The sequence below is a fragment of the Balaenoptera acutorostrata genome, chromosome 15, assembly GCF_949987535.1.
Source record: "Balaenoptera acutorostrata chromosome 15, mBalAcu1.1, whole genome shotgun sequence".
In the NCBI taxonomy this organism is placed as follows: domain Eukaryota; kingdom Metazoa; phylum Chordata; class Mammalia; order Artiodactyla; family Balaenopteridae; genus Balaenoptera; species Balaenoptera acutorostrata.
Window position 1 is genome coordinate 36,912,134 of NC_080078.1, and position 24,078 is coordinate 36,936,211.

The 24,078-nt window shown below is 46.0% G+C and overlaps 1 protein-coding gene across 4 annotated transcripts in view; it reads right to left on the reverse strand.

Annotated features, from left to right (window-relative positions):
- NAA60 (N-alpha-acetyltransferase 60, NatF catalytic subunit) overlaps nucleotides 1–24,078 on the reverse strand; it is a 47,060-nt gene that overhangs the window by 12,173 nt on the left and 10,809 nt on the right. For 2 of the 4 annotated variants that reach the window (XM_007181554.3, XM_057528872.1), the window contains exon 1: nucleotides 10,808–10,969. The exons of 1 other annotated variant lie outside the window; for it this stretch is intronic. The gene's annotated coding sequence lies outside the window, so the exon portion shown is untranslated. Of the gene's footprint in view, nucleotides 1–729; nucleotides 852–10,807; nucleotides 10,970–24,078 lie in introns of those variants that run through there. One more of the 4 variants, XM_057528870.1, reaches the window with a different exon arrangement.

The window sequence follows — 24,078 nt, forward strand, 5'->3', positions numbered from 1 at the left end:
ATGTTTTGTATCTTGATGGTGGTGGTTACACACACAAACACATATGTACACACACACATATATACACACATATTAAACTCATTGGGTACATTTTGTCATATGTCTATTAAACTTCAATAAAGTTGATTTTAAAACATTAAAAAAATTGAAGCTTGATAGCAAAGGGAGAGACTCATAATAAACGACCATCTCTTATGTCCCAGGATTTATACATTTTCCCCCTAGTACCCTTGGGATAATGCTCTTGACCAAAGGGGCAGGATTTGTTCCCTGTTCAACTTTCAAGAAGAACACTGGGCTCTAAGACACACAGCTATTTGTGGATTCTTGCATCCCTATTAAAAGTACTTCCGTGTTTTCAAAGGCCAGTTCTTCAGATGCCTTGATTTAAAAATAGAAACACATCACATTTAACTAAGGGAAAATGCAGCATGTCATAGTGTTAATCTGTCCCAGCCCAACCAACAGGAGTGGAGAAGGGGGCAGGAAGGCTTGGGGAATGGAGAATCTGGCGCCCGTGTGCCAGAGAGAAAGGAATAGTGCCAGGGAGGGCGAGGTCAAGGCGGTGGCGGTGCAGGTGGGAGGCTGGTGTGGCTGGTCCACCGCTATGGGAGAGGCCGGGGACTGACATCTGACACCTGTGGGGACCCCACCTGTCTGCCCGGAACTGATCTCCTATCACTATGGGCCACCCTAAGGGCTTAAGAGACAAGGATTCTGAATACTCACTAGAGAACAGAGGCCGGTGGGTGAAGCCAGAGCACAGCCCCCGAGTCAGCCCTCTGTCTTAAGGCCTGGGGTGCTGGTGGACGGGCACCGAAGCCACACAGGCCACCTTTCGGTACATTTCTCTACAAAGACACAGACACGCCGATACTATGAAAGCAGGAACATGCTGTACGGGAGAAGGCATAGTTCAGGCCTGCAGGGAGAGTTCTCCCCAGGTTTCCTGGGTTTTCATCCTGTCCTTGGCCTTTAGGGGTCAGTGAGTGAAACAATTCCAAGAGGGACAGAAACTGGATTCTCCAAGACAATGAAGGGCCCACCAGCTCACCTCTCAGTCCATCCTTTCTCCTTCCCCAAACCTTGTCCTTGTGGGCTGTCTGCAAGCCTCATCTTCCTTCTGAGCTGAAATGACCTCTCAGGTCCCTGTACTGAAGTCCATGTGGTGGCTGGGGGGTGGTGGTGCCTGATCACCTAGGCATCCCCTCCCCGATCACACTTCCCGAGTGCCTCCGAGTGCTCAGCCAGAGGGACGGAGTGAAAGCCAACATCCCAGGAGCATCTTCCATCCCCCTCCCACTGCCAAGTGTTGGGGATTCAGAACCTGGGGGCTTGGAATGGGATTGTTCCAGTTTTTGGAGGGGTTTCCTGGCACCAGCAAGATCCCCACGGTGCACTCCACTCCCAACCAGTGAAGAAAGCCATACACAACCCTGTTTCCTGGAAACCACTCCCCTCTACAGACTGTGTCCTGATGCCCCAGGTCCACAGGGCCTCTCCCTCCTTCAAAGGCACTGCTTCTCAGTCCCAAACAAGCCATACTTAACTTTTAAAAACTGCTCCCATCATCTTAATGGCTTGAGAAGTGCTCTGGACTCCACCTTGACCTCAGCAGACTGCCAGTGGTCAGGCCAGCCATGACCACATTGCCCCTAGAACCTTCCCTTCTTTCTTTTCTTTTACTCCTGTTGGTTCAAAACGGTCCTTTCTCCTTGCTGAGGCTAGGCCACCCTCCACTTGCGCTCTGGACTCTGTGCTCCCCATGTGCTCCCAGATCCTGCAGGGATGCTGGAGTCACCATGCCCAGGGTCAACCCCAGCTCTGCTGTCCACTGGGACATCTCTGTCCTGCTGCATGCTTCAGCTCTCCTATCCGTCGCTGGGAAGATAAATGAGGTGGCCACTAAGGGGCACCCCAGTCCCTGGCCCAGCTCCACATCTCCTCCCTCCCTGGCCCAAGCACCACCTTCTCCAATCTTTTCAATCTTCTCTTTTGCACAAATACCCTCCAGTGCACACCGTGCACCCTCTCCTGGACAAGCCTCCCGCCACCCTCTCTCCCTTCAATGGAACTGCCTGCACTGCCACATTTGCTGCCACCTTCTTGCTTTACTCCTGCCCCAGCTCCCCTTTGGCCTGGCCTCTGCTCCAGCACATGGTGACAACGCACTAACAGTCTCCCCCACTGCAGCCCAGCAGCCTCCCTCAGGAGTCACCTCCCTAAACTCACTACAGCTCACATCTCCGTCAATCCCCTTCCTGAGCCCTCAGTTCCCTGCACCCTGTGACAAAGCACCGCCCTGGTCTGTCCCCAGCACTCCAGGTTTCTTCTCAAGCGAAGCACAAGGAAGATTAGCACACACTCGTCCATAGCACAAGAATGAAAGACCGCTGGGCCCTCGGGAGTGTGAAATTCTGCAGGCGCCAGGCCTACCGGCTTGAAAAATCCAATAGCCATGGACTCCAAGCTCTTGCTTTCAGGATGGATGACGCAGAAAAGGAGATATAAGCCAGTGATGGACACAGGGCACTGCCCTGCGCATCAGTAAAATGGGCTGAAGGGCTCAGAACGGCAAGTGAGGGAAACTGAGCGCTTGGCACAGCTGGTCTGTTCAAATGAGCAGCCGCCCGTGGTGGGACAAGCCGTCTCTAAAGCGGCCTGGGCTCCTTCCAAAGTCTCAGAGTAGGAGGAACATGAATAATTTACAGGCGACAAGAAACAAACACCCAGCACTCCAGTTCCAAAGAGCCTCCCTCGTACAACCCACCTCATCGTGCCCAGAGGGGAGCCCACGTATTCCTCATACACAATTTAAGACACATCCCTTCTGGTGGCACAGTGGTTAAGAATCCACCTGCCAATGCTGGGGACATGGGTTCGAGCCCTGGTCCCGGAAGATCCCACATGCCGCGGAGCAGCTAAGCCCGTGCGCCACAACTACTGAGCCTGCGCTCTAGAGCCCAGGAGCCACAACTACCGAGCCCATGTGCCACGACTACTGACGCCTGCGCACCTAGACAAGAGAAGCCACCGCAATGACAAGCTGGCGCCGCAACGAAGAGTAGCCCATGCTCACCACAATGAGAGAAAGCCCGCGCGCAGCAACGAACACCCAATGCAGCTAAAAATAAATAAATAAATTTATTAAAAAAAAAAAAGACACATCCCTTCAAACATGAACTGATAACAGTGGAGGATTCCATTTGTGTGAAATTCTAAAACTGGCTAAAGGAACCGATGGCGACAGAAATGAGAATGTGGCTGGGGGGTCAGACGACACTGAGGGGGGCAAAAGGTGACCCACTGCGCTGGCGGTGACGTTCCACGTGTCCTTTGGGGTCACCAACTGTGTGCATCTGCACACTTCTCGATTTAAAAATAAGACAACAGGTGGTCCAGGAGCAGTCCCAGGGACAGCCCATTTTGGCTTTCTTTTGGGCCAAAGCTTCTATCACCTCCCTCCCATTCCACACTGAGAATCCATTCAGTCATTTGTTTACCAAAATTGTACTTAAAACCCAGGCCCTGCTCTAGGCACTGGGGTCACAGCAAAGAGCATCATTGGACATCTCTGATTATTGGGGGAGCTACTGAGCGGAGAAGGAAGGTGTGTGTTTTCCTGCACTATTACCTAAAAACTCTCAGAAACCCCTTCTTTTGCTTGAGGAGTTCTGAGGCAAACAGCACATCAATGAACAGGAAAAGTGCTGTCCACCAGGCTGGGCTGGGAGGGGTTAACACAACTGTGGGAAGGGATGCTCTCCTCCCTCGGCCACAGGAAAGGCGGGGAATCCATCCCCTTGCCTCAGTCAAGATGTTTTTCTTGGGCTTCCCTGGTGGCACAGTGGTTAAGAATCCGCCTGCCAATGCAGGGGACACGGGTTCGAGCCCTGGTCCGGGAAGACCCCACATGCCGCGGAGCAACTAAGCCCGCGCGCCACAGCTACTGGGCCTGCGCTCTAGAGCCTGCGAGCCACAACTACTGAAGCCCACGTGCCTAGAGCCTGTGCTCCTCAACAAGAGAAGCCACCACAATGAGAAGCCTGCGCACCTCAATAAAGAGTAGTCCTGGCTCGCCACAACTAGAGAAAGCCCGCGTGCAGCAACGAAGGCGTAACACAGCCAAAAAAAAAAAAACGATCATGTTTTTCTTGAGTGTTTGTTCCGCCTCCTCGAATCAAAGAGTTCTGGGAGGCAAAATATTGAGGCCTGAAACGTCCCATGTGCATGGGACACAAAGAAACAAGAGGATCATTGATTCACAACATTTCTCAGAGGGCCTGTGAAGCAGGAGGCAGCAGAGTCCAGGGCTAAGCAAAGCTTCGAGGCCACCAGATCTGGGTTCAAATTCACTGTCCAGCTCCGCCTGCCATGTGCGGGCTATGAGTCGCAGGGAGGGCTATAAAGTGGGGATGGAAGTCCTCATAGGAAGCGTGCAAAACGCCTGCCAGGCAGTGAGATGTAAGCCCTCTGCAAAAGGTGGCCGCGACTGCCAGGTGCCAAGTTCTCTGCCAGGGGCCGGCAAACCTGGGGACCCGCAGTTGGAACTCGGGCCATCACCAGATTCTCGAGGATGAGAAGGCAGAGATAAGGGCACTACGCAGCTCAGGGCACCCTGCGTTTCAGAGCTCTGCCCTTTAACTTTACACTATATCCCAAGATGAGACAGATCTTATTTTGTTTTAAATTTTATTTCACCATTTTGCTTTTCTACCTCATGTCCATGGTAAAATGACCAGATGCGGAGGGCATGTCCTCGGACCACTGTGCACGTATGCCACCTGCGATCCCCCCCACTCCTTCCAGAGGCAGAATCCTGTGGTTGTTCTAAGGACCAGCATCCCAGCAGTCGATGGGCGGCCAAAGGACTGCTCGTCTTTTGTGGCCCCACTTGGTCAGAATTGGGGAACTACAGCCCGGGTTTGGGGACAGACAAGGACAAAGAGGGAAAACAGAGACAAGAATGTGACCTGGGAGAAAAAGGGCCACTGAACTGGGGGCCAGAGATGTGGAGCCAAGAGCAAACCCTGAGGTCCCCTCTCCTGAAAGCTTCGGGCACGTCTCCTCTTCCTGGAACGGAAAAGAAGTGCAGGTGCGCCTCCGCCGCCCACCCGCACGTTCACACCCACGGACTCGGTCAGAGCGCGAAGCAGAGACAGCCGGGCCTGGGCTGGACGGGCCACAGGACGGCTGGGCAAGAGGCGCCGCTGTCCCGTGGCTTTTCAATTGGGGATCTTGGTCAAGCTGGGACAGGGCTGCCCAGAATGCTGATTCCCAGTTCAGATCGAGGGAGTGGGTCAACCAGTTGGGTTTAAAAACAAAACAAACAACAAAAAAACCACCTGTAAATACTAGGTTGGGGCTGATGGTGGTAAGTGTATGTATTTAATGGTAGTAAAATGTACGTATTAAATACACATCCTTGGACTTCCCTGGCGGTCCAGGGGTTAAAACTCTGCACTTACACTGCAGGGGGCACAGGTTCGATCCCTGGTCACAGAAGTTCCACATGCCGCAGGATGCAGCCAAAAATTAAATACACGTCCTTGACTGACACCCAAGACTGGACCCTATTGAGGGCTCTAACCCAACTGAGAGCGAGTGAGTTCTTCCACAGAAAACTTGGGCAGCTGCAGGCGCCCTCAGCACTGTCTGGGGCAGTGGGTGAAATGGACCGCTGGCTGCTCAGTTTGAAGGGGAAAAGCACAGCAAAGGGGGCATCGGGCTTCAGAAACCCTGCCTGCCCCTCACCGCTGCTCCTTCAGCGAACCAGCCCCACCACTGGCATTTCGGCACTTTTCCCATCTCACTCTGCTGGGTTTTTTTTAATGTTTGATTTTAATCTCTACTTCTCTGGATTTGCATTTAAGGTCCTTCAGAAGCCAACAGATATTAAATGTGAAAGTGGGTCAAATTCGGTATAAATTAACACTTGATCATGAGGTTAACTTTTATAATAAAAATTATTTTTAAAAGTAATTCAATCTCCTGTCAGCATTTGCCTCTGGAATTAAGGCAGACGTTGGTGTTCTACATCACTCGCTTCTGTATCATTTGAGCTTTTTTTTTTAAAACAATGAGCTTGGGTTGTTTTTATTATCAGAAAAAAACAAGACTTGCAGGTGGTATGTGAAAATTATGAACACATCTTTTATATTAAAATAATCTGGGTTTTTTTTGCTGTTTATTTATTTATTTATGGCTGTGTTGGGTCTTCGTTTCTGTGCGAGGGCTTTCTCTAGTTGCGGCAAGCGAGGGCCACTCTTCATCGCGGTGCGCGGGCCTTTCACTATTGCAGCCTCTCTTGTTGTGGAGCACAGGCTCCAGACGCGCAGGCTCTGTAATTGTGGCTCACGGGTCCAGTTGCTCCGCGGCATGTGGTATCTTCCCAGACCAGGGCTCGAACCCGTGTCCCCTGAATTGGCAGGCAGATTCTCAACCACTGCGCCACCAGGGAAGCCCTAAAATAATCTGTTTTAATTAGTAACAACTTGGGAATTTTACAGTGTCTCTTCAAAGTATAAGTAGAATGGTTACCCATTTTGCCCCCAAATAGACCCTCTTAGTGCCAACGTTTAAGCCACATACCCTTGGAACAGCATGGCATTTATGCACTGATGCCAGAAATAAACATTCTAAACACAGACCCACATTTGTAATGAAGCAAAGAGGAGGTAGTTGTGGATAAGGATGCCAAATAGACTTGTGAAAATATTTTAAAGAGTTCCTGTGCAACTGTTAAAAAGAAAATTTAGTGGCCATATAAAAATCAATTTTTAAAACTATTCATAGGTTTCAGGACAGCCATTTTAAAAAAAAAAGGTTTAAAAAGAATATTCCCCTTTTGTTAAATGCTGTTTAAAACTATGTTTTACTATGAACACATGTTCATGGTAAAATAGGAATCCATACACAATGTGAAGCAAAAACTTGAAATCCCCTCCTCACCCCAGTCCCAATAAAATGACGGTTAATAGTTTCTTGCGTTTCCTACAAGAAAATAAACTTTTTAAATAGGAGAGGGCTTGCCTGGTAAGAGGCCCAAGGGGTCTTCTGAGGTGGTGGTTGCCCTGGTACGCTCATGCCATGACCGCTGGTCAAGCAGTGTACTTTTCTGTGTGTATATTTCAACAAAAAAGTTAAAAATGGGAGGCCAGAGGAGAAGCAATACTGTAATTTGACAGTAAGAGTAGAAAGAGCAGCAAATATCTGACCAGCAAGACCTTCTGAATAGTTTACAACTAGAGTCAGGAGTCAACTTCTAAAAATAAAAAAAATTTTTAAAAAGTAGCAAACAGCTACTGAATGCTACAGAAACCATGGAAATATTGTTGTATTAACATTTTCCAGATAAAAATCATTTTCAGTAGATAAGGGACAATTACTTAAAGACTATTTTATAAAATGAAATTGCTTACTTCTCAGTTATTTTTAAGATGGGCTCAAATTTCACTATTTTGCTGCCCAAATACTTTGCTGCCCTATTTCAGGAATGCAGGAAACAAAAAAGAGGAACACAATTTGCTTTTTAATAACAAGAATAGAACTGGGAAGAATTTCTTTTTTTAATGTGGTCTGTTAAAGATGACAAAATACTTTTCTTTGGTCTTCCTGTGGAAGCAAAGGGAACAAACATTTGTTCTGTGTCCCTTTCCACAATCAGCTCCTCTTTGCTTCTTTACAACTGTGCATCTTATTAGAACGTTTAGAATGTTTACTTCTGGTACCAGTGAACAAATGCCGTGCTATTCCAAGGGTATGGGGCTTAAACGTTGGCACTAAGAGTCTATGAATTGGAAGAGACATTTTAAAGTCTCTACGTTGTCACACTCACAGGTGGTTCTCGCCATCAATATTCAGAGTGTTGGACCCCTCCCTGCCATGTAGGCCCTGCCTGAGCAGGAAGTGGGCCTCAGGTGAGGAGATGGGGAGTCTGAGATGCCCACAGGACGGGACTAGGGACTGGCCCTCATGCATGGTTACTCCCCCTCCACCTGACCATCCAGGCTCGGTGTTGTGGGCACCTCGGGGTGACTGTCATGTGTCTGCCAGCCTCTGCAGTGGGGCACTCGATGGAGCACTGGTTCCACTGTTGACGTAGACCCCAAACTACTTCCTGCAGAAAGCCCTGGCTCCCTGCTCAGATCCCCTTCCCATCACTCCACAAGCACTGAACAAACACCTTCAGGTTCAGAGTGGAATGTCAACCCTACTATGTATGTGCTCACTGGGTTTTCAAACACATAGGCCTCTCTTTAATCAGCACTGTAAGATATCTGGGCTTCAGATAACCCTGACCTGGCCTGTCAGCCAGCCTCTATCAGAGGTCACCCTAAAAAGAATGATATTTAGGGAAGGCGGCCTGATCCTAGAGTTATCAAAGACACTTAGAAATAGTCATTGAATGAAATTCAACATTTGGACTTAGCCAGAATGAGACCCAGGAGTTCCAGCATCATTTCGCAAATCAGCATTTTACTTGAAAGCACTGCACATGGACAGAAGCAGGACCAGCTTCGACACAGAGTCTATATCCCAATCTAGCTTTCTGCAAACGAAGAACTGAGGTGGAAAAGCCATGAGGACTTTGTGGATCCCTTCCAGAAAGAGATGTCAGGGGAGGAGGTGTTGGCGGTTAAGATGTAGAGATGCAGGAGCCACCATTTAAGAGAAGACATGGCCTGACAAGCAGCCAGCCTTCTACTCAGGTAGGAGAGCTGTCACCAACAAGGAGCGACCTCTGGGCCATTTTAGCAGAGCAAAGATATGCACTGCCCAGCACTCAGAGCTCTGAGGATTCTTCTCTACACTGTGTTCCCTGTGGCTGCTGCCAGGTAAGGATGCTGTGTCCACCTGGTCTAAACACACCTCGGGCTGCCAGAAGACAAACTGCTGCTAACAGGTCCACTGAGGCTGGGATAGTCTGCGGGGCAGAGCACCTGGTGAGCAATGACAGCACCAACCTTCTTAGTTCTACTGGGTGTCTTTTATCTCTCCAATCTCCTAACATCCAGGAACTTTCTTCCATCCCAGGCAGAGGCCAAGTTGCCAAGCAACCTCAACAAGTCACATCTGAAGTCCGAGTGGGTGCAGTTAAAATAAACATGGTGATAAAGTCACTGTAAGTTACAACGGGAGAGGCTAAAGATAAGACACACACAGACCTTTTAAAAAAGTGTCTGTATTTTTTATTCTGGCTTGTGAACACCACACTATGCCTTGACTTTGTTACTTACAGGTTTTAACCATCTTTATAGAAACCCAGCATGTCTGCAAGCTCAGTGAGATGGAACTCCAGCAAACTGTGGCCCAAAGGAGGAGGAGCTCACGCACACTGCTTTCTCAAAGGGCCAGTTTGCACTTTAATTGTGACGTACAAAATCCTGGAGCAGGGGAGATGAAGATCTATGTGCACAGCCATGACTGACTTTGTCCATTTGTTAAATGACTGACGTTTATATTTCAGCCACCCTTGAGTTTCTTCTGGTCTGGAATCCCTTCTTCTCTAACTGAGCTTAAATCAATTCAGGGATTCTTGTAAGAGAGTATTTGTTTTGCTCCAGCCCCTTTTAATTCAATGTTGTTCAAGACTCCCCTTCTCCCCACCTCGCAATCCAGTACTACTGACCAAAGAACTTCTAAGACTTATCTGTACATCACAAAGTACTACACGGAATGTGGTATTTCTATAGATGACCTGGAGTCACAGTGACTTTCCCGGTTCAGTCAGTTAAGCATTAACTAGAAGTTTTCTGCCTTCCATGCCCGGGTAAAATATCTGCAACCAGCAATGTTCTCTACAGTTCTGACTCTCTGATTAACAACCACTCCAGGTACCACAGGGAACTACCCTGTGGGGCTGTTATCCTTTTCCTTCAGGACAAATGAGTAAGAAAATGGCATGGCTCAAGGATTTGGCAGAATGAAAACAGACCAATGAAGCAGGCAGTGTCCATGTTTATTGCAGAGTAACTCCTTTCCTCATCTCCAGGCCCTGGGCTCCGTCACCCGCTGGGCACACAGATCTTTGCTGTTAGCGGTCTAAGGAAGGCGCTCAGCCTCCCTGAAAATCTTCCCGGGGCACAGACCACAGAAGCTATAGATTCCCTCTATTCCTTGGGAAGTGCCCGATAGGGCAGAGGAGGTCAGAGGTGGTGTAGGGGTCTGCATGGCCAGTCTGTAAACTACCAAAAACGTAAGGAATTCAGTTATCTTAACCAAAATGTACAGCTGAAGGAGTAAGATGTGGAGACGACCAAGAAAGAGTCCCAGGCTTTCAGGAGTTCACGGGAGGGCAAACAAGTCGGCAAACAACTACAATCCGTGCAACAAGTACTAAAGCAGAGGTAGGGCCGGGCGAGGCAGCGGCGAATCGCTGAACTGTGAAGAGGGCAGGCCCTGCACCTCCCGTAAGACCTAGGGTGTAGTAAGGGGCAGGCTGCCCTGCGGTTCCAAATTTCCCCACCAACTCGTCCTGGGGCCTCGCACGGAGGTGTCCCAGGCAAAAGGGTCGGAATCGTGCTTCTCGGCACCCCTGGAGTCTGGGGTCGCGGCCCCCTCCTCACCCCGTGAAGCGTGAGCTCTGAGGCCGTCCCGAAACACCGCGGAAAGATCTGGGCTCCGGCTGGCGTGGGCCGCACCCCCGGCCTCCCTCGAATGGACGGGCAGTTCCGCGCCCCGCCAGGGCCGCCTCGGTTCCCCTACACCCCGGCAGTCCCACCAGCTGCGCTCCCCTGCCTCCCACGATCCCCGCCCCCGGCCGGGTTCGGCGCCCCACTGCAGGCCCGAGCCCGGGATACCTCACCTCGGGAGAGAGCCGGCGGCAGCGGACGGCGTTGTGGGGCTCAGTGCATCCTCGGTTCTCAGAGAGCCAGGAAGTGGGGCCGCGCGCAGCCCTCAACGAGTTATGTAACCGGTAGGGGCCGCAGCCTGGACGGAGGCGGCTGCCCAAGGCACTTCCGCCTCCCGCTCCCGGCCGGCGGCGCAGGCCCGAAGTCCATTGGCCACCGGCGCCCACGTGGGGCGCCACCTCTCGACGCCGACGCCGCCATCTTAGGAGCTGGCAGCCGGGCGCGAAACCGAACACAGGAGAGACTGGGATGCCGGCGGTGGGGCTGGGGGCGCGCCTCAGGGGGCGCGTCTGCTAGCGGCTGGAGAGGCTCTGAGAGCCAGCGGAAGGTCCGAGATCCTTCCGGACCCGGCCGAACTTTGAACTGCCCGAGCCTGGCGGGTGTGGACGCCGGGGGCGCGGTCCGGTTGGTAGCCGGCCGGCTCGGGTTTTTCGGGCGGGCACAGCTGAGCGTCCCCGCGCAGACCCGGAGGCTCACAGCCCTCCAGTTCCCGGCCAACACTTCCCTCGTTTGGGTTTGGGGCTTGAGCTTTTCCATCCCCAGCGGCTGGAGGGTTGTCAAGCCAGGGAAGCGTGATCGGAGGATCGACAGCGGGTGGAGGGCAGCGCCACCCCGCCCAGCGCCGGACGTCGGCCGGCAGCCAGAGTCCAGCTTCCGCAGACAGGCAGTTAAGGCTGTCGCCGTGTAAATGGGCGGGGGTCAGTTGCCCTCAAGTTGGAGGTTCTACATCACAAAACCTAACTTAAATTTTGTTGCTAAGGGACTCGTGTAGAGCAAACTCTGATGTTAACTTTAAAGGAGAGATTTATTCTTTGCCTTCAAATAACTTACAGTGGTAACAGGGCCAAAGGATGGAATCGGAAGGCTAAAATGATCAACCCTAAAAGGATTTAATTCACATCCAAATGAATAAACGTTATCACAGATTAAAACAGTCTAAAATCACACTATCAGGACTTCCCTGGTGGTCCAGTGGGTAAGACTCAGGGCTCCCAATGCAGGGGGCCTGGGTTTGATTTCTGGTCAGAAAACTAGATCCCCCATGCATGCGGCAACTAAGAAGTCCGCCAACGAAGATCCGGCGCAGCCAAACAAATAAATAATAAATAAATAAATATTTTAAAAATAATAAAATAAAATCACACTATCTCATAAATGTTGAATGCATATTCTTTAACATTTTGACAAAGAAAATATACCTAAAGAGATTAGAAGTTTTAAAGGCAATTGGTATAAATAGATCAAGAGTAGTGGAACAAGGGGATGTAAAACAACCAGGATATTCTATTGTCTACATAATATGATGTTAGTGACCGATGGAATCTTGGTTTGTGTAAAGCAACTTATATTTCCTTTCTGTAACAGTTTCTGTAAGTTCCTATTTTTTTAAAGGCTGAAAAATCACGGGCAAATGAAAACATCATTTACAACTCGGTAGAGTCACAGTTTTAAGTACTGCAAACATGCTATTGTAAGCAAAGATACTGCGGTAAACGTGTTTGGGTCCACTCAGAGCATTTCAAGCGCTCTATACAATTATATTTAGTGTGTCACTATTATAATCAAACTTGAAAAAAAAAGCTTTAATATAAATGAAGATAGAACAAGCAACAGTGAGGCGGGTATAAAATGCATACTTTTAAGTCCTACATACTTTGTAGAGATGGGCTGCAAATTTAGCTTCAGTCTTTCCAGAATCCACTTTGAAGAGAACTGGTTGGGAGATCCAGCGAGTCAGTGTGTCAGAGGTGGCTAATTGTCCCCTAGTATCCACTGTCTTCCTCCTCCTCCTCTCCCTTTATTTATTTTTGATTGTGTCGCGTCTCAGTTGCGGCGTGTGGGGTCTTTCATTGCGGGCACACAGGCTCTTCGCTGTGGCAGGCGGGCTTCTCTCGAGTTACGGCACGCAGGTTTTTTTTTCTTCTCTCTCTCTCTAGTTGTGGCGCGTGGGCTCTGTAGTTTTCGGCACATGGGCTCTCTCGTTGAGGCCCACAAGCTCAGTAGTTGTGGCGCAGGCTTAGTTGCCCTGCGGCATGTGGGATCTTAGCTCCCCAATCAGGGATTGAACCTGCATTCCCTGCATGGGAAGAGAGATCCTTTACCACTGGACCACCAGGGAAGTCCCATCTTCCTTCTTTTTAAAAAGCAACTGCTTTCTCATATCCTCTTGTAGTACAATAGAACAGCACCCCCTATAGCAGGTAATAGCTGTCAAGCTGAGCTTATACTTCTTACCCTCCCTTGCAGCAATGTGAGGCTATATGCCAAAGTTTTTACTGATGGACAAGAGCGGAAGTGATGTGGACAACTTAAGTTCTTAAGCATGTCCTTAAGAGGAAATTGCTTAAATATTAATAATTGGTGAAGCTAGGTGAAAGGTACATAGGTGTTTACTGCATTGTTCTTTCAAATACTCAGAAGGTTTGAAAATTTTAAATTAAAAGGATGAGGTTTTAAAAAAAGAAAATTGCTTGTTTTCCTCATCCTTTCTCTCGCCTTCCATCATGTTCCCATCCATGGAACATGGGGGCAGTGGTAAGCCCCTTCAATTACACAGGAAAGGCAAAACCCTTCCCAGGTCCTTGTTACTCGAAGTGTGGTCTTGTGGTCCAGCAGCATGAGCATCACCTGGGAGCTTGTTTAAAATGCAGAACCTCAAGCCTCACAAGACTGAATCAGAATTTGCATGAAGCACTCTGTAAGTGTAGCAGAGTTGACAACATTCTGTTGTTTCCAGGGTTCTACATAGAGCACTAATAAGATCAACTGTCAAAACTGAGAAGGGCATCTATATCCATTCAAACTTTAAAAGCACTTTCTAAAAAAAATGAGAAAATAATGATAACTATTCCCCCAGGGTTTACTATGTGCTGGGCACTGTGTAAGCATCTTACACAGGATCTCATTTATCCTCAGGACAATGGTTTCAGTCAGGTACCATGTGTCACTACAAGGGATATTCCAGGTAGTTGTCCTCTTTAAAAAAATTCCACTCTATCCCGTTGTGTGGGTGGTATTGACTCCACCCCAAAATGGTCCCTACTTTGGTCTAACCCGTTAAGTTCAACCCATTCTCCCTTGGCTCAGCGACTGGCTCAGATAACCCAGCAAGTGGGAATTGCTGACCACAGGAATTGGTTCAGGAAAGGTCTAATCAGCACTGAGCTCAATACTGATTGGTCCTCCAAGTCTTTGCCTTCCTGGTTTTTCTCTATTTTTGATGTGTTTTGAGATATTTCTTCCACTTGATCTAAGAGACCACTGGCTTTATGATGACCATCCTCTCCTTCAATTTACCTACTGACTGTTAATTAATTAATTAATTAATTAGGCCACACCACACCATGCGGCATGCGGGATCTTAGTTCCCCAACCAGGGTTCGAACCTGTGCCCCCTGCAGTAGAAGCGTGGATTCTTAACCACTGGACTGCCAGGGAAGTCCCTACTGAATGTAAATTTAAAAACAAAACAAAACATGCTTTTCAGTTCCAGAAAGTTTTGCTATAATCGAATCTCCTCCAGTCATCGTATTTGGGTAGAGCTGCCATCTGTCTCTTTCAGAAGTTCTATTTCCTCAAGAGCTGCCTATTCTGAGAGTTCTGCCAGCTCCTTCTCCCTCTGGCTGCCAAGTCTCTTCAAGTGTACTGTTATTTTTCTCTTGCCTACTCATGACTGTTTTTACCCTCTGGCCATGGGTCAAGCACAGAGATATCTGCAGGCACTACCAGTGGGGGGCGTCATCAGTCTCTACTTCTGCATTCGAGCCACGTTCCAAGCTGCCAAGAAGAGTGGTTCTCTGTGGAGCTCTTGAAGGGAAACCCTCAATTCCTGCCTCCTCAGCTGCAGAGCCCTTTCCCAGCTTCGGTGATAGGGAGGTAATCAGGCTCTGCTGGGTCAGGGAGAGCCGCAAGCTACCATCTCCATGGGCAGGCTCTGCCGTTCCAGAGCCCCAGCTGAACTACTCTAATTATGGAATACATGCTCACTGTAACAAATAGGAATTAACTTTCTCTGCCGTTCCACAAACTTCCAAGGCCAAGATCTCTCCAGAAATTAAGGCAAGATTAAGCATAGTAATTTTCATCTCTCTCTCTCTGGTGCATAGAGGAATAAGGTCGGGTACCGCTGTCTTCTGCCAACCCTAGGTGATCCCAGCCACCCAGGGCCCTACTCACTGCTCTATCATAGATGGACTGTGGTTGGGGAGGCGGGGAGAGCAGGGGCTGGGGATAAGGTTTCCCTCCCAACACCCGGACATTCAGGTTGTAAGCAGTATTGCCACTAAAAACCTTGGACAGAAACCTGCAATATTTCAGATTATTTCCTTAGCGAAAATTCCTAGAATGTTATTTTTTTTTTTTTTTTAGGATTTTCTTATTTATTTATTTATTTATTTTTGGCTGTGTTGGGTCTTCGGTTCGTGCGAGGGCTTTCTCCAGTTGCGGCAAGCGGGGGCCACTCTTCATCGCGGTGCGGGGACCGCTCTTCATCGCGGTGCGCGGGCCTTTCTCTATCGCGGCCCCTCCCGTCACGGGGCACAGGCTCCAGACGCGCAGGCTCAGCAATTGTGGCTCACGGGCCCAGCTGCTCCGTGGCATGTGGGATCTTCCCAGACCAGGGCTCGAACCCGTGTCCCCTGCATTAGCAGGCAGATTCTCAACCACTGCGCCACCAGGGAAGCCCTGTTATTTTTTATATATATAATATATATTATTCTTAAAAAATATTTATTTATTTGGTTGCGCCAGGTCTTAGTTGAGGCAGGCGGGCTCCTTAGTTGTAGCTCCAGGGCTCCTTAGTTGCGGCTTGCCAGCTCCTTAGTTGTAGCACGTGGACTCCTTAGTTGCGACAGGCAGGCTCCTTAGTTGTGGCTCCACGGCTCCTTAGTTGTGGCTTGCCAGCTCCTTAGTTGCAGCATGTGAACTCTTAGTTGCGGCATGCATGTGGGATCTAGTTCCCTGACCAGGGATCGAACCCAGGCCTGCACTGGGAGGGCAGAGTCTTATCCACTGTACCACGAGGGAAGTCCCAAATGTTGGTTATTTTTAATTGATTTCATTTTCAATTTGACAACATTTCATTTTCATTTGAAAACAAATGCCACACTGCCTCCTGTCTCATACATCCTCACCAACATGGGATATTATCATTCCTTACCTCTCTGCACTCTAAGGGGAAAAAAAAAATCTCATTATTTTAATGTGTACTTCTTAGTAAGTTTTATCACTTTTTTCTATTTTTATTAACCATTTACATTTCATCTTTATATGATTTTTACAGATGTATGCAACATATTTTGGTTTTGGTTTAACTTGGGGGGATTTTATGACATAAACATTTTTTTAGAAGTACACATGCCCTGGACTTCCCTGGTGGCACAGTGGTTGGGAATCCACCTGCCAACGCAGGGGACACGGGTTCAAGCCCTGGGCCGGGAAGATCCCACATGCCACGGAGCAACTGAGCCCATGTGCCACAACTACTGAGCCTGCGTGCCACAACTACTGAAGCCTGCGCACCTAGAGCCCGTGCTCCACAACAAGAGAAGCCACCACAATGAGAAGCCCGCATACCACAAAGAAGAGTAGCCCCTGCTCACAACTAGAGAAAGCCTGCACACAGCAATGAAGAACCAACGCAGCCAAAAAATAAATAAGTAAATAAATAAATAAATATTTTAAAAAAGAAAGAAGTATGCATGCCCATGGTAAAATTTTAAAAGCAGAACAAAAGGATATATGGTGAAAAGTAAGTTTCCTTCCCTCTGACTCTGAGTAACAGAGTTCTCCACTGTTACCAGCGTCTCTGCATGCTCTCAGAGACCTTATTTACACGGACAATATGATATTTTCATAAATAAAAAGCAAGTGTGAGTGAGATGAGGGCTGAGCTTGGGTACTGGATGCTTGTCCTCCCTTCTTCCTTCACTTAAGGTTAGCTGGGCACTATATGCTGGGAGCTGTGGGTACCAGTAGTGACTGAGATGTGTTCTCTGCCTTTGAGAAGATATGTGATTACAAGACGGTTTGATGAGGGTTTCAACAGAAGCACTTACACAGAATAATGGAACTTTTTGAATGTAATCTGAGTGAACATGTAGTTTCTAAGTGTCTGCTATGTGCTACATACTGTGTTACAGTCCTTCCTCAATGTCCTCATTTACTCTCCCAATCACCCTGAAAAGTCAGTACTGTTGTCCCATTTTACAATGAAACACCCACCCAAGGCCTTTATAGCATGCAGAATGAAACTTCTCTCCCCAGGGGCACCATGAGGATGAAAGTCAAGAAACAAATTGGTTCTTCATTTAAAGACGTGATGTGTTCTCTTGGATCACAACCTTCCTGACACCCAGGAGGACAGCTGACTTACCAAAACCAGCCTTTCCAGGAAGACACCGAAAACATTTTTCCAGGATCCCAGAAACAGATCATGAACAAGCCACTTCATGGCAAGCCCTGTAGACAGTCAGCTTGTTGACTAGCATCTGCTTTGCCTGAGAGGACTCTGGACCTCCCTGGGAGCACTCCCAGGAGAGGAGAAAGGTTCCAGGAGACTGGCTGGAGGTGCAGTGGATTGTTCTGACTCATGGTTCTGATGGGTTCATTAATATTTACATGGATCATAAGAAATCTATTGCATTTCTTTACACTAACAATGAAATATCAAAAAGGGAAAGTAAAAAAAACCCAAAAAACAACAACCCCTTTTGAAATTGCATAAAAAAATAAAATACTTAGGAACAAAACTGACCAAGGAGGTGAAAGACTTATATGCTGAGAAGTATAAAACACTGATAAAGGAAATTGAAGATTATTCAAAGAAGTGGAAAGACATCCCATGCTCTTGGATTACAAGAATTAATATTGTTAAAATGGCCACGTTACCCAAAGCAATCTACAGATTTAATGTGATCCCTATCAAATTACCCATGACATCGTTCACAGAACTAGAAAAAATAATCTTAAAATTTATATGGAACCATAAAAGACCCAGAATTGCCAAAGTGATCCTGAGGGAAAAGAACAAAGCTGGAGGCATAACCCCCCCAGACCTCAGACAATACAAAGCTACAGTAATCAAAACAGCGTGGTATTGGCACAAAAACAGACATATGGATCAATGGAACAGAATAGAGAGCCCAGAAATGAACCCACACACCTACAGTCAATTAATCTTCAACAAAGGAGGCAAGAATATACAATGGAGAAAAGACAGTCTCTTAAGCAAGTGGTGTTAGGAAAGCTGGACAGTCGCATGTAAATCAATGAAGTTAGAACACTCCCTCACACCATACACGAATATAAACTCAAAATGGTGTAAAGACTTAAATATAAGACTTGACACCATAAAACTCCTAGAAGAGAACATAGGCAAAACATTCTCTGACATAAATCATAGCAATGTTTTCTTAGGTCAGTCTCCCAAGGCAGTAGAAATAAAAGCAAAAATAAACAAATGGGATCTAATCAAACTTACAAGCTTTTGCGAAGCAATGGAATCCACAAACAAAATGAGAAGACAGGGATTAACCAAGATGGCGGAGTAGAAGGACGTGCTCTCACTCCCTCTTGCGAGAGCACCAGAATCACAACTGGCTGCTGGACAATCATTGACAGGAAGACCCTGGACTTCACCAAGGAGGATACCCCACGTCCAAGGACAGAGGAGAAGCCACAGTGAGACGGTAGGAGGGGCGCAATCAGAGTAAAATCAAATCCCATAACTGCTGGGTGGGTGACTCACAGACTGGCGAACACTTATACCACAGAAGTCCACCCACTGGAGTGAAGGTTCTGAGCCCCACGTCAGGCTTCCCAACCTGGGGGTCCGGCAACGGGAGGAGGAATTCCTAGAGAATCAGACTTTGAAGTCTAGTGGGAATTGATTGCAGGACTGTGACAGGACTGGGGGAAACAGAGACCCCACTCTTGGAGGGCACACACAAAGTAATGTGTGCATCGGGACCCAGGGGAAGGAGCAGTGACCCTGGGGGAGACTGAACCAGGCGTACCTGCTGGTGTTGTGGGGTCTCCTGCAGAGACAAGTGGTGGCTCTGTTTCACCGTGGGGATAAGGACACTGGCAGGAGAGGTCCTGGGAAGTTCTCCTTGGCGTGAGCCCTCCCAGAGTCTGCCATTAATCCCACCAAAGAGCACGGGTAGGCTCCAGTGTTGGGTTGCCTCAGGCAAAACAACCAACAGGGAGGGAACCCAGCCTCACCCATCAACAGTCAAGTGGATTAAGGTTTTACTGAGCTCTGCCCGCCACAGCAACAGTCAGCTCTACCCACCACCAGAGCCTCCCATCAAGCCTCTTAGCCTCAACCACCAGAGGGCAGACAACAGAAGCAAGAAAAACTACAATCCTGCAGCCTGTGGACCAAAAACCACAGTTACAGAAAGACAGAGAAGATGAAAAGGCAGAGGGCTATGTACCAGATGAAGGAACAAGAAAAAACCCCAGAAAAACAACTAAATGAAGTGGAGATAGGCAACCTTCCAGAAAAAGAATTCAGAATAATGATAGTGAAGATGATCCAGGACCTCGGAATAAGAATGGAGGCAAAGATTGAGAAGATGCAAGAAATGATTAACAAAGACCTAGAAGAATTAAAGAACAAACAAACAGAGATGACCAATACAATAACTGAAATGAAAACTACACTAGAAGGAATCAATAGCAGAATAACTGAGGCAGAAGAACGGATAAGTGACCTGGAAGACAGAATGGTGGAATTCACTGCTGCAGAACAGACTAAAGAAAAAAGAATGAAAAGAAATGAAGACAGCCTAAGAGACCTCTGGGACAACATTAAACGCAACAACATTCGCATTATAGGGGTCCCAGAAGGAGAAGAGAGAGAGAAAGGACCAGAGAAAATATTTGAAGAGATTATAGTCGAAAACTTCCCTAACATGGGAAAGGAAATAGCCACCCAAGTCCAGGAAGCGCAGAGAGTCCCATACAGAATAAACCCAAGGAGAAACACGCCGAGACACATAGTAATCAAAGTGGCAAAAATTAAAGACAAAGAAAAATTACTGAAAGCAGCAAGGGAAAAACGACAAATAACATACAAGGGAACCCCCATAAGGTTAACAGCTGATTTCTCAGCAGAAACTCTGCAAGCCAGAAGGGAGTGGCATGATATACTTAAAGTGATGAAAGGGAAGAACCTACAACCAAGATTACTCTACCCAGCAAGGATCTCATTTAGATTTGATGGAGAAATCAAAAGCTTTACAGACAAGCAAAAGCTAAGAGAATTCAGCACCACCAAACCAGCTCTACAACAAATGCTAAAGGAACTTCTCTAAGTGGGAAACACAAGAGAAGAAAAGGACCTACAAAAACAAACCCAAAACAATTAAGAAAATGGTCATAGGAACATACATATCGATAATTACCTTAAACGTGAATGGATTAAATGCCCCAACCAAAAGACATAGACTGGCTGAATGGATACAAAAACAAGACCCATATATATGCTGTCTACAAGAGACCCACTTCAGACCTAGGGACACATACAGACTGAAAGTGAGGGGATGGAAAAAGATATTCCATGCAAATGGAAATCAAAAGAAAGCTGGAGTAGCTATACTCATATCAGATAAAATAGACTTTAAAATAAAGAATGTTACAAGAGACAAGGAAGGACACTACATAATGATCCAGGGATCAATCCAAGAAGAAGATATAACAATTATAAATATATATGCACCCAACATAGGAGCACCTCAATACATAAGGCAACTGCTAACAGCTATAAAAGAGGAAATCGACAGTAACACAATAATAGTGGGGGACTTTAACACCTCACTTACGCCAATGGACAGATCATCCAAAATGAAAATAAATAAGGAAACAGAAGCTTTAAATGACACAATAGACCAGATAGATTTAATTGATATATATAGGACATTCCATCCAAAAACAGCAGATTACACGTTCTTCTCAAGTGCACACGGAACATTCTCCAGGATAGATCACATCTTGGGTCACAAATCAAGCCTCAGTAAATTTAAGAAAATTGAAATCATATCAAGCATCTTTTCTGACCACAACGCTATGAGATTAGAAATGAATTACAGGGAAAAAAACGTAAAAAAGACAAACACATGGAGGCTAAACAATACGTTACTAAATAACCAAGAGATCACTGAAGAAATCAAACAGGAAATAAAAAAATACCTAGAGACAAATGACAATGAAAACACGACGACCCAAAACCTATGGGATGCAGCAAAAGCGGTTCTAAGAGGGAAGTTTATAGCTATACAAGCCTACCTAAAGAAACAAGAAAAATCTCAAGTAAACAATCTAACCTTACACCTAAAGAAACTAGAGAAAGAAGAACAAACAAAACCCAAAGTTAGCAGAAGGAAAGAAATCATAAAGATCAGAGCAGAAATAAATGAAATAGAAACAAAGAAAACAATAGCAAAGATCAATAAAACTAAAAGTTGGTTCTTTGAGAAGATAAACAAAATTGATAAGCCATTAGCCAGACTCATCAAGAAAAAGAGGGAGAGGACTCAAATCAATAAAATCAGAAATGAAAAAGGAGAAGTTACAACAGACACCGCAGAAATACAAAACATCCTAAGAGACTACTACAAGCAACTTTATGCCAATAAAATGGACAACCTGGAAGAAATGGACAAATTCTTAGAAAGGTATAACCTTCCAAGACTGAATCAGGAAGAAACAGAAAATATCAACAGACCAATCACAAGTAATGAAATTGAAACTGTGATTAAAAATCTTCCAACAAACAAAAGTCCAGGACCAGATGGCTTCACAGGTGAATTCTATCAAACATTTAGAGAAGAGCTAACACCCATCCTTCTCAAACTCTTCCAAAAAATTGCAGAGGAAGGAACTCTCCCAAACTCATTCTATGAGGCCACCATCACCCTGATACCAAAACCAGACAAAGACACTACAAAAAAAGAAAATTACAGACCAATATCACTGATGAATATAGATGCAAAAATCCTCAACAAAATACTAGCAAACAGAATCCAACAACACATTAAAAGGATCATACACCACGATCAAGTGGGATTTATCCCAGGGATGCAAGGATTCTTCAATATACGCAAATCAATCAATGTGATACACCATATTAACAAATTGAAGAAGAAAAACCATATGATCATCTCAATAGATGCAGAAAAAGCTTTTGACAAAATTCAACACCCATTTCTGATAAAAACTCTCCAGAAAGTGGGCATAGAGGGAACCTACCTCAACATAATAAAGGCCATATATGACAAACCCACAGCAAACATCATTCTCAATGGTGAAAAACTGAAAGCATTTCCTCTAAGATCAGGAACGAGACAAGGATGTCCACTCTCACCACTATTATTCAACACAGTTTTGGAAGTCCTAGCCACGGCAATCAGAGAAGAAAAAGAAATAAAAGGAATACAAATTGGAAAAGAAGAAGTAAAACTGTCACTGTTTGCGGATGACATGATACTATACATAGAGAATCCTAAAACTGCCACCAGAAAACTGCTAGAGCTAATTAATGAATATGGTAAAGTTGCAGGTTACAAAATTAATGCACAGAAATCTCTTGCATTCCTATACACTAATGATGAAAAATCTGAAAGAGAAATTATGGAAACACTCCCATTTACCATTGCAACAAAAAGAATAAAATATCTAGGAATAAACCTACCTAGGGAGACAAAAGACCTGTATGCAGAAAACTATAAGACACTGATGAAAGAAATTAAAGATGATACCAACAGATGGAGAGATATACCATGTTCTTGGATTGGAAGAATCAACATTGTGAAAATGAGTATACTACCCAATGCAATCTACAGATTCAATGCAATCCCTATCAAATTACCAATGGCATTTTTTACAGAGCTAGAACAAATCATCTTAAAATTTGTATGGAGACATAAAAGACCCCGAATAGCCAAAGCAGTCTTGAGGCAAAAAAATGGAGCTGGAGGAATCAGACTCCCTGACTTCAGACTATACTACAAAGCTACAGTAATCAAGACAATATGGTACTGGCACAAAAACAGAAACATAGATCAATGGAACAAGATAGAAAGCCCAGAGATTAACCCACGCACCTATGGTCAACTAATCTATGACAAAGGAGGCAAAGATATACAATGGAGAAAAGACAGTCTCTTCAATAAGTGGTGCTGGGAAAACTGGACAGCCACATGTAAAAGAATGAAATTAGAATACTCCCTAACACCATACACAAAAATAAACTCAAAATGGATTAGAGACCTAAATGTAAGACTGGACACTATAAAACTCTTAGAGGAAAACATAGGCAGAACACTCTTTGACATAAATCACAGCAAGATCTTTTTCGATCCACCTCCTAGAGTAATGGAAATAAAAACAGAAATAAACAAGTGGGACCTAATGAAACTTCAAAGCTTTTGCACAGCAAAGGAAACCATAAACAAGACGAAAAGACAACCCTCAGAATGGGAGAAAATATTTGCAAATGAATCAACGGACAAAGGATTAATCTCCAAAATATATAAACAGCTCATTCAGCTCAATATCAAAGAAACAAACACCCCAATCCAAAAATGGGCAGAAGACCTAAATAGACATTTCTCCAAAGAAGACATACAGACGGCCACGAAGCACATGAAAAGATGCTCAACATCACTAATTATTAGAGAAATGCAAATCAAAACTACAATGAGGTATCACCTCACTCCTGTTAGAATGGGCATCATCAGAAAATCTACAAACAACAAATGCTGGAGAGGGTGTGGAGAAAAGGGAACCCTCTTGCACTGTTGGTGGGAATGTAAATTGATACAGCTACTATGGAGAACAATATGGAGGTTCCTTAAAAAACTAAAAATAGAATTACCATATGACCCAGCAATCCCACTACTGGGCATATACCCAGAGAAAACCGTAATTCAAAAAGACACGTGCACCCGAATGTTCATTGCAGCACTATTTACAATAGCCAGGTCATGGAAGCAACCTAAATGCCCATCAACAGACGAATGGATAAAGAAGTTGTGGTACATATATACGATGGAATATTATTCAGCCATAAAAAGGAACGAAATTGAGTCATTTGTTGAGAAGTGGATGGATCTAGAGACTGTCATACAGAGTGAAGTAAGTCAGAAAGAGAAAAACAAATATCGTATGTTAATGCATGTATGTGGAACGTAGAAAAATGGTACAGATGAGCCAGTTTGCA